Consider the following 15,339-nt stretch of genomic DNA (forward strand, 5'->3'; position numbering starts at 1 on the left):
CCAACTACCAATTAAGTAAATCAAGTGATGTGCATCTCTGTAACGAGGAGGGGTGTTGTCTACTGACATCAACACCCTATACAAGGTGTGCTTAATTATTAGGCAACTTTCTTTCCTTTGGGAAAATGGGACAGAAGAGAGATTTGACGGGCTCTGAAAAGTCCAAAATTGTGAGTTGTCTTGCAGAGGGATGCAGCTGTGTTGAAATTGCAAAACTTTTCAAGCGTGATCACCGAACAATCAAGCGTTTCATGACAAATAGCCAACAGGGTCGCAAGAAGCGTGTTGGGCAAAAAAGGCGCAAAATAACTGCCCATGAATTGAGGAAAATTAAGCGTGAAGCTGCCAAGATGCCATTTGGCACCAGTTTTTCCATATTTCAGAGCTGCAACGTTACTGGAGTAACAAAAAGCACAAGGTGTGCTATACTCAGGGACATGGCCAAGGTAAGGAAGGCTGAAAAATGACCACCTTTGAACAAGAAACATAAGATAAAATGTCAAGACTGGGCCAAGAAATATCTTAAGACTGACTTTTCAAAGGTTTTATGGACTGATGAAATGAGAGTGACTCTTGATGGGCCAGAGGCTGGATCAGTAAAGGGCAGAGAGCTCCACTCCAACTCAACGCCAGCAAGGTGGAGGTGCGGTACTGGTATGGGCTGGTATCATCAAAGATGAACTTGTGGGACCTTTTCGGCTTGAGGATGTGTCATGCAGCTGCAGTGCAGTACATCGCAACCTCCGCCAGAGGAAGCTTGGTAGGGAAGCCAGACTGCAAACACAGAGCAACTGGACAGACACCACCTAGTGGCGAGAGCGAGGTCAGGAAAGCCAAGTCTGAGCACAAGACAGCACAACAGTACAAAAGGATTTAGACAGAATGGATAGTCAGGATGAAGCTAGGGATCAGTAAACCAGGACGGGCAAAATATGGTACAATAGGGAAAAACTGAAACGGAGTCAAAAAGCCAAGCCAGGAGATCAGAACCAGAGAGTCAAGCAGAAATACAGACAAACAAAGAGACACTGGGAAAGGGCAGGCAGGGGGAGATAACAGACACAGGACAAGTCAGGGTTCACAGTAGGACAAATCAAGGGTTTCCAGAGTCAGGTTCACACGCCAAAGACAGAGCTATAGCTGACACCACCCTCAGGATACCTGGGAGCTAAATAGCAAACCCGAGCCCAGAATGAGGCAGATCAAAGTTGACCCTTGACATGATCCACCCAGAGGAAGAGCAGACAGGACTAAACTCCAGAACAGATCATGACAGTATGGAGTGAAGTTCAACTCCCAGACCTACTGCCAGTTTCTGGAAGACAACTTCTTCAAGCAGTGGTATAGGAAGAAGTCGGTATCGTTCAAGAAAAACATGATTTTCATGCAGGACAATGCTCAATCACATGCCTCCAACTACTCCACAGCGTGGCTGGGCGGTAAAGGTCTCAAAGAAGAAAAAATAATGACATGACCCCCTTGTTCACCTGATCTGAACCCCATAGAGAACTTGTGGTCCCTCATAAAATGTGAGATTTACAGGGAGGGAAAACAGTACACCTCTCGGAACAGTGTCTGGGAGGCTCTGATCGCTGCTGCACGCAATGTTGATCGTAAACAGATCAAGCAACTGACAGAATCTATGGATGGAAGGCTGTTGAGTGTCACCACAAAGAAATGTGGCTATATTGTTTTGTTTTTGCATGTCAGAAATGTTTATTTCTAAATTTTGTGCAGTTAGATTGGTTTTCCTGGTGAAAATAAACAAGTGAGATGGAATTATATTTGGTTTTTATTAAGTTGCCTAATAATTCTGCACATTAATAGTTACCTGCACAAACAGATATCCTCCTAAGATAGCCAAATCTAAAAAAAAAAACACTCCAACTTCCACAAATATTAAGCTTTGATATTTATGAGTCTTTGGGGTTGTTTAAGAACATAGTTGTTGATCAATAATAAAAATAATAATAATAATAATTTTATTTATATAGCGCCAACATATTCCGCAGCGTTTTACAAATTATAGAGGGGACTTGTACAGACAATAGACATTACAGCATAACAGAAATTACAGTTCAAAATAGATACCAAGAGGAGTGAGGGCTCTGCTCGCAAGCTTACAAACTATGAGGAAAAGGGGGAGACAAGAGAGGTGGATGGTAACAATTGCTTTAGTTATTCGGACCAGCCATAGTGTAAGGCTCAGGTGTTCATGTAAAGCTGCATGAACCAGTTAACTGCCTAAGTATGTAGCAGTACAGACACAGAGGGCTAATAACTGCATAAAGTGTATGAGAACATGTTGCGAGGAACCTGATTATGTTCTTTTTTTTTTTTTGGAATAGGCCACACAGGGATAGTTAGGTTAATGAGTTGATGTGGTAGGCCAATCTGAACAAATGAGTTTTTAGGGCACGCTTAAAACTGTGGGGATTAATCGTATTAACCTAGGTAGTGCATTCCAAAGAATCGGCGCAGCACGTGTAAAGTCTTGGAGACGGGAATGGGAGGTTCTGATTATTGAGGATGCTAACCTGAGGTCATTAGCGGAGCGGAGGGCATGGGTAGGGTGGTAGACTGAGACCAGGGAGGAGATGTAGGGTGGTGCTGAGCCATGGAGTGCTTTGTGGATGAGGGTAGTAGTTTTGTACTGGATTCTTGAGTGGATGGGTAACCAGTGTAATGACTGGCACAAGGTAGAGGCATCGGTGAAACGGTTGGTGAGGAATATGATCCTGGCTGCAGCATTCAGGACAGATTGGATCGGGGAAAGTTTTGTAAGAGGGAGGCCAATTAGTACAGAGTTACAATAGTCCAGACGAGAATGAAGAAGTGAAACAGTAAGAGTTTTTGCAGAGTCGAAAGTAAGAAAAGGGCGAATTCTAGAAATGTTTTTGAGATGCAGATAAGAAGAGTGAGCCAGTGATCGGATGTGGGGGGGTCAATGAAAGCTCGGAATCACGTATGACCCCAAGGCAGCGGGCATGTTGCTTTGGAGTAATGATGGACCCGCACATGGAGATGGCAATGTCAGGCAAAGGTAGGTTAATAGAGGGAGAAAACACGAGGAGTTCAGTTTTTGACAGGTTCAGCTTCAGATAGAGGGAGGACATGATGTTAGAGACAGCGGTAAGACAATCACTGGTGTTTACTAAAAAGGTCGGCGTGATAACAGGAGAAGAAATGTATAATTGGGTGTCATCAGCATAGAGATGGTACTGGAAACCAAATCTACTGATTGTTTGTCCAATAGGGGCAGTACACAAAGAGAAAAGGAGGGGGCCTAGGACTGATCCTTGAGGAACCCCAACAGTAAGGGGAAGGTGAGAGGAGGAGGAACCAGCAAAAGATACAGTGAAGGATCGGTCAGAGAGATAGGAGAACCAGGAGAGAACGGTGTCCTTGAGGCCGATGGAGCGGAGCATAGTGAGGAGGAACTGATGATCCACAGTGTCGAATGCTGCGGAGAGATCCAAGAGAATTAGCATGGAGTAGTGACCATTAGATTTAACTGTTAGTAGGTCATTAGAGACTTTAGTGAGGGCAGTTTCAGTAGAGTGTAAAGAGCGGAAACCAGATTGAAGAGGGTCGAGAAGAGAGTTATCTGAGAGATAGCGGGTAAGACGGGAGTGGACCAGGCGTTCGAGGAGTTTAGAGATGAAGGAAAGGTTAGAGACAGGTCTATAGTTAGCGGCACAGTTTCAGTCGAGGGATGTTTTTTAAGTAATGGATGTATGATGGCATGCTTAAATGAGGATGGAAAAATACCGGAAGTGAGAGAAAGGTTGAATATTTTTGTTAGGTGAGAGGTGACAGCCGGGGAAAATCCTCTAAATACAACTTGCCTAATAATTCTGCACGCAGTGTATACAGCACTTTTAGTTTTCCACCAGTAACATCCGTTTAAAGACTTATTGCAAAAACTTGGCTCATAAGTTCAGTGGCCAATTTCAAATTGGTCAACAAATTAGTCTGGTCTCTTTCTGTCTAAAGCAATACTCCTTAAAAATTCCTAATGCCTTTCATATCTGCTTAATACATTCTCTCGTCCTCAACAAATTCACTCATACAGTACAGTTAAGACAAAACTGAGTATGAGATTAATCAAATTCTGGATTATAAAAAAAGTTCATAGGAATCTATTTGTCCCTGATAGACTGAAAGGGAAATGATCCCAAAAGAGTTGCTGTATATCCAAAAGGGGTGCTAATGCTCCAATTTTGCTCAACAGATTTCATACCAAGCACCTCTTTTTGTTATTAACGCTTTTGGGAGAGACCCCTAAAGGAAGGGTGCGCTTATACACCTGTCTTCATGTCAAGGCTTTCAAGGATTTCACAAGTGGTCAGGTATTCATCAGTGACATCGTTACCAAATGCCTTTTGAGACCCAGTTAGACACCCGAATGTCAGAGTTTACCACAATCCAGTTCCTTCAACTGCAATCAACTCTTCAAACTTTTGTGGTTTCTGGAACCGGCATCTACTGATACCAGACCTGCTGCTTAATCCATAATATCCTCTAAGCATTATGAACATTTATTTAGTGACTGCTGACTTTCTGCTGCAATCATCTCTGCGAACTCTGGTGATTTCAACAACCTGCATTTAAGTTCTGGTTGAGACCTGCTCTTTTATTTTTCATCTGCTCTCTTGTATTTGTCTACACTCCTGGCTACGTGGTCTGCTCCACTTGTCTCCTTGCAGTCCAGAATAGCCCATTGTTCAAGTCCTCGCTGTTCCAAATGATACGGCATATCCGTCCCCCCGTGCCTCCCACCCTTTGTCCGTGCTCTCTACAAACCTTTGGCTTAGTGAATCTACCTCACTAATTGACCCTGAACATGGAATATGTAGCGTAATACTTATTGATGTGGATTTGTTATTTTCTACATGAAAACTTTCTGTAGGATGTGAAAGAGGTAAAAGAAACCCATTTACATAAATGGAATTTGGACGGTCATTAGTTTTGACACAGGTCAAATTCTTGATATGTAAACATAGTATAAACGAGCAGCCGTCATAAACATGTACAGAAAATAAATACAAATTAGAAAAAAAACTATGTATCAGTATCTGTTTCTAATTAGTAAAAAAGATTTAAGTAACACATTTCCTTTAATATTTTATAGTCATGAAGCATATACCTTGACTTTTTTCTCTGTGGTAAAAGACAAAACAATACACTTTAGAACAGTGTAATTCTCCACATGAAAATTTTGCTACAAAACAGAATGTTCTAGAATTAAAAAGAGTGTTCACATTGTAAATATTCTTAATTATTGTGCTGTCTTTGTTAAATTAAAGGGCAAAGATAACAAGACTAGATTCAGTGCTGTTTTTTGCCTTTTTCCTGCAAGCAGTTGTTGTGAGTACTATAATCAAATGGCTTATTAGTGGCAGGAGGGTTGGTTTCTTGGCAAGATGGAGGCCTTAGTTATAATAATGCCAATATGTCTTCAAGAGCCTGACTTTAACAACCAGGAGATATACAATCTATGTTGGTAGTCTGCCTGTAAATCGCCTATTTAACAGTACGTTTGTGAAAATGGTATGCAGGCATACACATATTGGATGTTAAATTAAACATTTCCCGCATAATCAAAAAAATCATAATAAAAACATAATATGTTCCGGTAATTGCTTTATGAAATATTGAGCTCATACCCCCAAAAAAACTCGAGGCCTTTACAAGCCTACTTAATATTGCATAGGGCAGTATTGTTAAAAAAAAAAAAAGATGCCTCGATTAAATGCAATGTACCACTTAATCTTGGCCGCGCTAGCTGGTTTCTGTACGCTGTAAACATCTGGCACAGCATTTTTTTTTCTCTTGCACCTGCAAGTGTAAGAACGCACATAAACAACAAAAAAAAAGGAAATTAAATCTTGAACGGAGGCTGAGAAAAAAAAAAAGAAACAGCCACAAGGCTCAAGGGAGCAGTGTGACAAGTACTGAGCAGTAAACAAGCTTGAGAGGGATTTAATTCTTGTGACAAGTGCCAGTGGTGGCTTCCCACATGGACTGAGCATATGTACGCATTTCAACAGAGGAAATCACAGAGGGCTTCATTCAAACAATTGAGAGATCACAACGTATCACCTTACCTCAGTGCAATCGCAGGAGGGGGACTGCTGCTAGAATAATGTTACGGACTGGCTTCGTTAGCTAGCGAGACACAACACATTTTTGCGGGAAGATCTCTTACGCCTGGACATTTGCTTCGGCGTTGATGTACCCGCTTCCGCAAGTGCTTTGTCAGTTTCATTAAGGTAAAGCTTATCAAGGGCACGGGGCTATTCTAGATATGGCCACAAGAGAAGAAGAAATTTGCTTTGTTCATCTTTGCTTGTCATTTTCTATAAAGATATGTTGCACGGGAATCAAATAAGTAATGTCTCTTAATAAAAGCTGTCTGCTGTGTTCAGTGATGATCACCAGTATTTTCGCCCCCTAGTATATTCCAATTTAAAAATAGCTGCTTCGAGAAGTCACTTAACAGCTCAGCTGCAGAAGAGTGGCAAAAATGTTCCAGGGCCACAGCTCAGCCATTGTCACTTGTGTGATGGAGCTCAGAGCGAGTAACCCTCTATGTACTTACAGAACACGGATTCACGGATTCTATTCTTCTCTTTACTTCCCGGAATGGAAATAAAAAGGTATATATAGAAAATCAATCCGTGTTTTATTTATTTATTTTCATTTCTGCCAAAAAAGATTAAAAAAAATGTAGTGAAAATGTAAATATATCAAAGTAATAATACAAATCATAATAATAATATAATAATAATATTCATCACATTTTGATATTTTAGGCTACATTCCCACAATGAGCTTTTGGTGAGTTTTTGATGTTTGACTTACTAAGTAAATTAGGTTACTTGCGACTCTTCGTTGCGATTTTGAGTTGTTTTTTTTTACATGCGTTTTTATTTAGTTTTTTATGCGTTTTTTTGGTCTTCTGTTTCTGTGTCATGTTATAAATAAAGCTGCTTTGTTTTTGATACTTCCTGGTAATTGGCGTTGAAAAAAACTTCATTGATATAGTCATGTGCGAATTTCATGTGTCTTTGATGTGTTTCTGCCGCGGAAACAGGCTAACAACGCATGCGCGTTTTTCACCAGTGGATTTTTCACTTAGAATGCAATTCTATGGGGGGAAATCTGCACATAAAACTCAGCGTACCCACAAGAGAAATTGACATGTTGCGGATATAAAATACGCCCCCGCTGGTCAGTTTACGCTGAGTAAAATAAAAGCACAATGTGCATGAGATTTCTATAAATCCCACCCACTTAGCCAGAATGCTAAGAGACGCTGTGTTTTTGGTGCAGAGAAAATGCACAGCTTTAAAAAGTCATCATGTACACACAGCCTTAGGGCAGTCCCACACGTCCAGATAATTCTGGTACCGGACAAATCGGTACCGGAATTATCCGTGTCCGTGTGCCCATGCGTTTCTGTGGCACACGTGTGGCACACGTGTGCCGCCCGTGTGCCGACTGGGTACCACACGCACCGTGCAGGAGACAGCGCTAGAGATAAGCGCTGTCCCCTGCATCTGGTGCTGAAGCTGCCATTCATATCTTCTCTGCAGCAGCGTTTGCTGTAGAGAAGATATGAAAAATCCTTTTTTTTTTGTTTCTCGTGTTTAAAATAAAGATCCCTGTCCCCAACCCCCCTCCCACCCCCTGTGCGCCCGCCCGCTGTTATTAAAATACTCACCCGGCTCCCTCGCAGTGTCCTGTCCTGGCCGCAGCTTCTCCTGTATGCGGTCACGTGGGGCCATCCATTACAGTAATGAATATGCGGCTCCACCCCTATGGGAGGTGGAGCTGCATATTCATGACTTTATTATTGTCATCAATATCATAGTAGTGGAAAACACCTTTAATAAGATTGTTTTCCATTTTCTGAAGCTGCCCATTATATACCTTCAGATTGGAGACCTTACCTCTGATGTAGATAATAAAAAAAAACGAACAAACACCATGGTTATAGAATTTTCACAGTATAAACTTATTATAATGAAACATATATACAAAGCCAAAGGAACAATGTGTTTCACAAATGACGCATATGGTCTCTTCTTGGTAACATTAATAAGCAGAGAAGTAGATGGGTCTGCAGCATTACACTGCAAAGCTGGAAAAACAAACAAAAAAAGAAAACACAATACTTGTACAATATGTACTACTATTTTGTAAACCCTGTAAAAAATAGTGCCATAAGTATTTCTACTAAAAATCAACTGAGTAAGGAAGGCTCCAAATGCATCATTTGTTCTATTCAATGTTAATCCGCTTTTGTATTGCTGCTTTGTGTTTTATAAAATAAATAATGTTAATCTGATAGCTATTTCATTTGGAAAGATTGAAAAAGTGAAAATAAAAATTCTTAAAAACTACTATTAACGTTTAGGAAAAAGATTGTGACAATGTTTTGCAGCTTTTACTAATTAAAAGGAACAAATTAAAACATCAACAATATTCCACAAGCAACATCTTGTGCATGAATGACACTAATAAATGAAGAGTTGTGAAAATGATGACAAATATTAATGTAGTGTAGAACAACAAATGGCGGTTTGTGGAAGGAGCGCTAGCGGCCGTCCCAATGAGGAGGAAATAAGTGCGCAGATCCCCTCAGCTCCAGCCGGATACCCCACAATGGGGGAGAAAGACTTGCAAAAGGAACAGAACAGCCGGTCTCAGGAGCGCAGAAGGAGAACACAGACACCAGTTTAGGGTAAAACCACAACGCGTTTCAACGGCGTGCGCCGTCTTCTTCAGGTGGATATTTACACCTGAAGAAGACGGCGCACGCCGTTGAAACGCGTTGTGGTTTTACCCTAAACTGGTGTCTGTGTTCTCCTTCTGTGCTCCTGAGACCGGCTATTCTGTTCCTGTTGCAAATATTAATGTAGAACATTTTGGGACAACTGAGGGTTCTCTGTACTATATGGGAACACATCAAGAAGGTGAAACGGCAGAACAGATCTGCATCAAGTGTAAGGCATGTGTTTACAGAGCAGTAGTGGTGCCTAAATGATGCCACTGGGCAGAACTCAAACGAGCAGGCAGTTGGACAGTTGACGAGGAGGCAGAAGCAAATAAACGGCTTTATTGAAAGACACAGGATTATATGCCGAAAAATAAGACTAACAGTTCTTGCAATAATAATACAATAATAGATACAAGGAAAGATAGCAGAAGAGTGTCACACAAGCTGGCTCCAGCTATGACAATGCAAAATTCAATATAAACAATGTGAATAATTTCTACAAATACTCTCTTCTAACTTCCCACCTGGCTTCCCATAGTCGGGCCATGCTGCTTCCGCTGCATAGCTAAAGAACCCTGCTCTATACCCTACCACAGTTGAACACTGGTGTCACACTCACAGTGCCGTAGCACTTAGGAGAAAGTCGGATAGCTTCTGCTTGGCCCTGATGTAGAGGAGCCGAATTTGTTGTGTTGAGCTCTTCCTTCAATTTAAAGAATCCGTCTTCTTCTGGGTCTGGTCAAGTCTTGATCCCACTTTCACTCAATGTTGAGGGATTACTAGTACCACAGCATTGTTTTCTCTCTCTCAGGTTACAGGTGATCAGGGAGAACCATCTTGGCTGTGTGATGCGACTCTTTCCTTCTTACATGGTCCTACTGATCGATCCTGTGGTAACTGGGCGCTCTCTTCTCCCTTGAAGCCGATAGTTCATTTACCAGTCTCTCAGTGTCAGTATACAGTTATTGTCCTGTCTCTCTCACACAGGCACGTGTCTCTCTTAACACTTCCTGAACAGACTCTTCCTGTTTCTTGCTCAAACCAGCACACAGCAAACTGCAAGGGAGAAAAGTACTAGTCCAAGTGGACACAAATCAAAGGGGAGCATCGTCTCTCAAAGTCAAAGTTTAATTCAGTTTCTGTCAGGGGCTGACCCCCTACAGATCAACATGGTTCAAGGCTCATGAACATTGGAATGTATTTTTTTACTAATTGTTATGCTGATCAGTCATTATTTGCAGTTACTAGCTTTATACTTACAGCAAACAGACTGTCTCAAAGAAGGAGGCTGGCTTAACCAATGTACTGACCTGGACAATCACTCCGTTCGGACACATCACTACTCATTTGTTGGCAAACACAGAGTGAGAGAAAGCTCCATGAGGCTATTACAAGGCATAACAGCTTAAATGGAACCAATCAGGTGATTAATGCTGCCCAAACCACGGGCAGCATGAATCGCAGCCTGGATAAATGAGTGCAGACAGGTATGTATTCTCTGAAATGCTCCAGCATTTCAGGGAAAGTATACTTTGAAGATATGGCCAGAGACGCCAGAGACCATAGCCGAAAATCAGACTAGTCCGGTTTCACTCCCAGCTAGCTTTTCCCAGCGTTGCTAGGTTGAATGACAAGTCTCACCCTATATACATAGAGAGAGACCTGTTAATCGCCTGCAGTGGCGCTGTGGGCTGGCACCAGATTAGTCTTTGCTCTGGCCATGGTCCTCGGCTGGATCTTCAAAGTATATTTTGTCTTAAATTCCATTTCAGAGAATAGTATATATAGCTGCAATTATGCAGCTCACAGTTTGGGCAGCAGGAATTGCTTGACTGGTTCCTTTCAACAGGAAACCTATAAACATATAGGAGCACATGACCACACCTGCAATCTGATGATCCATTCACTTTTGAAAACATAAATTGCTCTGTTTTACATTTTAAAACTGCTGGTTATGATTATTTGTCCCTTAATTGTAACGATTCAACAACTCGCTGTATCCTGGATGCAGTAAGTAACAGCTCAGCCGCCCTATAGAATCAGGGTCATGCTGACCTGTCAGTATTGTGAGTGACAGTCCAGTTGCCATTCAGGGCAGGGGCGTGGTGGGTTTCTTCTAGATGTCTACTGTTCTGGGTGATTACCTGACTATTTAGGTGGATGTCAGTGTCTGATTATTGCCAGTCGTAGCTTTAGCTTGGTGGTGTTTGTGTGCCTTGTTTTTGACTGCTCCATTTCTGATCTATTGCTGCCAGAGCTAGGACCTTTCCTTTGACCATCCCTTTGCATAGCCCCTTTGTCTTGATCCGCAATCCTTTTGGAATTCTGACCTCAGATTGTGACCTTACTACGCCTATGTCTTAATCCTCTGTTTATGAAGATCTATCTTAGTATCTAACCCCAGACCACTTGACTACTCAGCCTTATGGCTAGTCTGTGAGAAGTGACTGAGCGTCACATTTGTGACTCGGCGTCACACTACAACTGGAGATATGCTTTTTTTTCATGCACTTTGCGATCAGGTGGCAAATCTGTCCCAGATGATTCATTATCTGACACCAGAATCTAGAATCATCACAATTCTAGCTGCAGGATCAGTTTTCTATCTTGATAAGTGCTTCCCAAAGATCTCCACTCCTGGCAGTAGCTATGAAGTCTGTACCTTCTGATGTGCAGGAGCCAGTGGTGGCCCTTCCTGATACAGATTTTGGGGAGAAAAAACAGTTTAAGAAGTCCAGGAACAGCTGTAGACTGTATTCTACCCTGCGACCACAGTCTTCAGGGGGTCACACAGACTTCCAGGATCCATTTAACTCCTGACATAGAATACTGCTAAACATGCAACTTCTACTACCAGCAGTTATCAACATTAGCTTTGATTGACTATGGGTCTGCAGCAAACTTTATCAATTCAGGACTGGTTCTGAAGTTAGGATTAGGCACAGTTAAGTTGGAAAGACCTATTTAAATGTTTGCCATTGACAGTACACCATTACTTCAGAATCTTGTCCATCTGATAATGGTGGAGTTCACACATCAAATGGGAACACTTTACTCTGAGTCTATATCCTGCTTTGTTTTGGATAATTTACTTTCTGTGTTGGTATTGGGGTTTTTATGGCTACTTATTCACAATCCTGATATTGATTGGTGTTGGAAGGAAATTGTTAAATGGAGCCTCAATTGTCATCAGAGAAGTCTTAGTTCTTTACAAATTTACTCTGCTAGTCTGGAGGTTCTGCTTCGGAGATGTGCTTTCGGAAAAAGAGGCAGAGATATTACCTCCCCATCATCCTTATGATTGTGCTATTAACCTTGCCCCTAATGCTAAATTACCTAAATCTCACATTTACAATTTGTTTCTGTCTGAACATACCGCCATGAAACATTATGTGAACAAAAGTTTATGGAAAGTTCATGGAGCTCATTGCTAGGATTTTGTCATGGGAAGCCTAGGTAGGCACAGCTAATAACCTGGGCCCCTGCGATATACCTCAGACTAGTGAAACCCTGTCTGTCCCTCTCCCAGAGATTACACTGATGGTGTGCTTGTCTGGGCCGCCAGGCCTGACCCTAACTCCTGTTTCAGTACTAATCTGAAACCTCCACCCTCCACCCAGTGATAATTCCTCACACCAACTCTTACAGAAAACACAGACAGGGAAAACCAAAAACGCACCACGCCGCAAACACTATAATGTGCACAGGGCAAAACAAAACACAAATAGGAAGGAGAAATATGGCAAAGGATCATACACCACCAGCTATGATATTTCCACTCCAAGACCACCACTCCGAACTGAGATCACCAAGTACAAGACACAAGCTATAATCGGCGACGCCCAAAGTTCAGAAGAACTATTTAAAGGCCGTGGGCGTGACCCAGCCTCCAATCCGAGTACCAGCTAGATTAACCCCGGACAACCTAGATAAAATCTAGCCGGCGCCACTGAGCGCATAGTAGACAAATGCAGAATTACCGCTGTCTGTCGGACGCCCTAGTGTGAATAGCGTCCGACATGACAGTACCCCGCCTTCTACGAGGGACCCCAGGGCCCTCACGACTTATAGGATCCAGCTTGTCTGGATGGCGGCTGTGAAACATACTGACCAGCCCGGACCGTGCTGGTCAGTATGTTTGGCTTGAATGTTCAAGGCTGGTACCCAAGACCTCTCCTCGGGCCCATAACCCCGCCAGTGTACTAGGTATTGTAAAGTGCGGCGCACTACTCGAGAATCAACCACCTTGGAAACTTCAAACTCTAAATTGCCATCCACCAAAACTGGAGGTGGCATCAGCGCCGCGTCCACGGAACCCACCACCTTTTTTAATAAAGACCTGTGGAACACATTGTGAATCTTATATACCGTAGGGAGCTCCAAACGGTAGTCTACCGAGTTAATGATGGCAGTGACCCTAAACGGACCAATCAACCTTGGACCCAATTTAAGGGATGGTATTTTGAGTCTTATGTTTTTTGTGGACAACCACACCCAGTCACCCACACTCAGGTCCGGACCTGGCACACGTCTACTGTCAGCCACACGTTTGTACCTTGCCCCCACGCTCAACAGGCACTGTTTCACTCTCCTCCAGACTGATGACAGTTGTGCTCCTAACTGGTCCTCCTCCGGGACGCCGGAAGAGCCCCCCTGACTCAAAGTACAAAATTGAGGATGGTGCCCGTAAACACAAAAAAACGGAGACTCCCCAGAAGATTCCTGGTGGTGATTATTTATGGCAAACTCAGCCAAAGGAAGGAACGTCGACCACTCCTCCTGGTTGTCAGAAACAAAGCAGCGTAAGTACTGCTCCAAATTTTGGTTCATCCGCTCGGTCTGACCATTTGACTGAGGATGAAACGCCGAAGAATGTGACAACTTGATCCCCAGCCATGAGCAAAATGCTTTCCAAAATTTTGCCACAAACTGAGAACCCTTATCAGACACGATGTCAGACGGGACCCCATGAAGTCTGACCACCTCCTGCACAAATACCTGAGCCAGAGTCTTAGCGATAAGCAACAAAGGTAAGGACACAAAGTGCAACATCTTTGAGAACCGATCAACAATCACCAAGATGACCGTGTTCCCAGCTGAGGAGGGCAAGTCTGTGATAAAATCCATGGAGATATCCGTCCACGGCCTACTGGGTACCTCGAGAGGAAGTAGTGTACCAGCAGGACGGGAGCGGGGCATCTTAGCCCTAGCGCACGTGGTGCATGCTGACACGTACGAGACCACATCCTGTCGGATTTTGAGCCACTAAAATCGACGTAACACCAACTCCAAAGTACCCCTAACCCCTGGGTGGCCAGCCAGGACAGCATCATGATGCTCCGCCAATACCTTTAGGCGAAGATGGAGCGGTACAAACGATTTGTTAAAGGGAAGCTCAGGTGGTACCTCCTCCTGAGCCTTGGCAATCTCAGCCTCAACCTTGGTTGTGAGAGCCGAGACCACTACACCCTTTTGGAGGATGGGTACGGATTCTTCCTGAGGTTCTCCCCCCAGAAAACACCTGGACAAACCATCCGCTTTAGTGTTCTTAGACCCAGGTCGGTAAGTAACAAAAAAGTTGAACCGCGAGAAAAACAATGCCCCGGAGGACAGACGCTTGGCAGACTCCAAATAAAGCAAATTCTTATGGTCGGTAATAACAGTAACCTGGTGAACCGACCCCTCCAAAAAGTGTCGCCATTCCTCAAAGGCCAACTTGATAGCCAAAAACTCCCTGTTGCCGATATCGTAGTTACGTTCGGCGGGCGACAGTTTCTTGGAGAAATAGGCGCAAGGACGCAACTCGCTCAAGGATGAGCCTTGTGACAGCACCGCCCCCACACCAACCTCAGACGCATCGACTTTCACGGTAAATGGTTTTGATACATCCGGCTGCACCAGAATGGGGGCTGAAGCAAAACTGTTCTTAAGAAATTCAAATGCGCACACAGCAGCCTCAGGCCAGACGGAGAAATTGGTACCCTTTTTCGTCATGTCAGTAAGCGGTTTAGCAATGGTAGAAAAATGTTTGATAAACTTCCTATAGTAGTTAGAAAACCCAAGGAACCGCTGAAGCGCTTTTAGGTTATCAGGCCGTTCCCAACGCAGCACCGCTTGCACCTTAGTGGCGTCCATTTTAAACCCAGAAGCGGACACAATATAACCCAAAAAAGGCAACTCCTGAACCGAAAATACACATTTCTCAAGTTTTGCATAAAGCTTATTCTCTCTGAGAAGCTGTAACACCTGCCTGACATGCTCTAAATGAGTATCACGGTCGCAAGAATATATGAGAATGTCATCAAGGTACACAATAACGAATTTCCCCAAAACATGTGAGAACACATCATTTATGAAATGTTGAAATACTGCAGGCGCGTTTGTCAACCCAAATGGCATCACCAAATTTTCAAAATGACCCTCTGGAGTATTAAAAGCCATCTTCCACTCATCACCTTGACGGACTCTTATGAGGTTGTACGCCCCCCTGAGGTCAAGCTTGGTAAACCACTTAGCACCTGCCACCTGGTTGAACAAATCAGGTATCAGTG

Source organism: Ranitomeya imitator, chromosome 4 (assembly GCF_032444005.1).
Source record: "Ranitomeya imitator isolate aRanImi1 chromosome 4, aRanImi1.pri, whole genome shotgun sequence".
NCBI lineage: Eukaryota > Metazoa > Chordata > Amphibia > Anura > Dendrobatidae > Ranitomeya > Ranitomeya imitator.